Raw genomic sequence first — 2,597 nt, 5'->3', positions numbered from 1 at the left:
TTTATGTACAGTATAATTATTTTGAGCATATAATGATATTGGTTTTCAAAGGGAGGATAGGGATAGTGTTAAGGTTTTAACTTTTATATAAATATATGTAATATTATACTGTATTAAAATGGTTGTTTTATGAAACAGTATTTTCGGTCTATACCCTTTAATAAAAGTATATTTTTAAAAAACTACACGAGAATGAGGAATATAGTCGGACATACCAGAACACCAAGTACAACTATAATCTCAGTTATTTTTCCTTTTGATTTTATATTTCAATCATTTATTATGTTTGAGATTAATTTTACTTTTTTTTATATGCTATTAGGTCACATTTTAAATGGTTTCTTTTGAATCATAAATGCAGTGCATTTAATGAATGGTGTAATGTGGGTTTTGTCATTTTGTTTTGTTTTATAATGTCAATGTGGTTGATCAAATTGTCTAAAATGCTCATCATGTTGAAATGCCTTTTTAATCAGTGTCTTAAATAAAAAATTATCCATAAATGACATCATCCTATATGTTGTGAGAGTTTATGCATAGCCTAAGGAAATGTATATACACAACTTATATTATTTTCAACATACAGATATCATGCAACATGTAATCTTCATGTATAGGAGGATATAAAGTGTATTCGGAAAGTATTCTGACCCCTTCCCTTTTCCCACATTTTGTTACGTTACAGCCTTATTCTAAAATATATATTTTTTCTTCTCATTGATTTACACACAATACCCCATAATGACAAAGCGAAAACAGGTTTTTAGACATTTCTGCAAATGTATTAAAAATAAAAAACAGAAATACCTTATGTACATACATTTTCAGACACTTTGCTATGAGACTCGAAATTGAGCTCAGGTGCATCCTGTTTCCATTTATCATCCTTGAGATGTTTCTACAACTTGATTGAAGTCCACCTGTGGTAAATTCAATTGATTGGACATGATTTGGAAAGGCACACACCCGTCTATATCAGGTCCCACAGTTGACAGTGCATGTCAAAGCAAAAACCAAGCCATCAGGTCGAAGGAATTGTCCGTAGAGCTCCGAGACAGGATTGTATCGAGGCACAGATCTGGGGAAGGGTACCAAAAAATGTCTGCAGCATTTAAGGTGCCCAAGAACACAGTGGCCTCCATAATTCTTAAATGGAAGAAGTTTGCAACCACCAAGACTCTTCCTAGAGCTAGCCGCCCGGCCAAACTGAGCAATCGGGGAGGTGGCCAAGAACCCGATGGTCACTCTGACAGAGCTCCAGAGTTCCTCTGTGGAGATGGGAGAACCTTCCAGAAGGACAACCATCTCTGCAGCACTCCACCAATCAGGCCTTTATGGTAGAGTGGCCAGATGGAAGCCACTCCTCAGTAAAAGGCACATGACAGCCCGCTTGGAGTTTGCCAAAAGGCACCTAAAGGACTCTCAGACCATGAGAAACAAGATTCTCTGGTCTGATGAAACCAAGATTGAACTCTTTGGCCTGAACGCCAAGCGTCATGTCTGGAGGAAACCTGGCACCTTCCCTACGGTGAAGCACGGAGGTGGCAGCATCATGCTGTGGGGATGTTTTTCAGCGGCAGGGACTGGGAGACTATTCAGGATCGAGGGAAAGATTAACAGAGCAAAGTACAGAGAGATCCTTGACCTCAGACTGGGGTGAAGGTTCTCTTTCCAACAGGACAATGACCATAAGCACACAGCCAAGACAACGCAGGAGTGGCTTCGGGACAAGTCTCTGAATGTCCTTGAGTGGCCCAGCCAGAGCCTGGACTTGAACCTGATCGAACATTTCTGGAGAGACCTGAAAATAGCTGTGCAGCGACGCTCCCCATCCAACCTGACAGAGCTTGAGAGGATCTGCAGAGAAGAATGGGAGAAACTCCCCAAATACAGTTGTGCCAAGCTTGTAGCGTCTTACCCAAGAAGACTTGAGGCTGTAATCACTGCCAAAGGTGCTTCAACAAAGCACTGCGTAAAGGGTCTGAATTCTTATGTAAATGTGATATTAAAGTTTTCAACCCTCTTCAGAATAGAAAAAAAGAGTGGTCGCAGTCATCCCTTCTTTGGAATCCCCTGGAGTTCCACACTTCAGACCAACTTTGATATATTTACATTTTAGTTATTTAGCAGACGCTCTTATCCAGAGCGACTTCCAATTAGTGAGTGCATAAATGTTTCATACTTGCCCCCCGTGGGAATCGAACCTACAACCCTTGCGTTGCAAGCGCCATGCTCTACCGTGATTTTCATTATAACAATCTCAAAGTACTACAGTGTGTGATTAAAATAATAAAAACAAGGGGGACTGTAGACAACACAGCTAAAAACTCTACCAAAAGACAGACAACGATGAACAAAGTAAAAAAAAAAAAACGTGTTCCTTCCTGGTATAGCCCATCCACCTTATAGATCTCTTAGACTATATAGCGAGCCCTTGGCCGACCATCTGTATCTGGATCTCCAGACTGAGTGATACAATGGGTCTCCACTACCAGCCTGGCTCAGCTCACTATGTCTGAGATCTAGAAGGACAGATGATTATTGATGGACCTCAGGTTAACCCGAGCACGAGGGTTGCGAATGTAGTTGAAACAGTC

This window comes from Coregonus clupeaformis, chromosome 1 (genome assembly GCF_020615455.1).
Source record: "Coregonus clupeaformis isolate EN_2021a chromosome 1, ASM2061545v1, whole genome shotgun sequence".
Classification (NCBI taxonomy): Eukaryota; Metazoa; Chordata; class Actinopteri; order Salmoniformes; family Salmonidae; genus Coregonus; species Coregonus clupeaformis.
The sequence above is the reverse complement of the archived record's forward strand: the minus strand, read 5'-3'. Positions refer to the sequence as shown.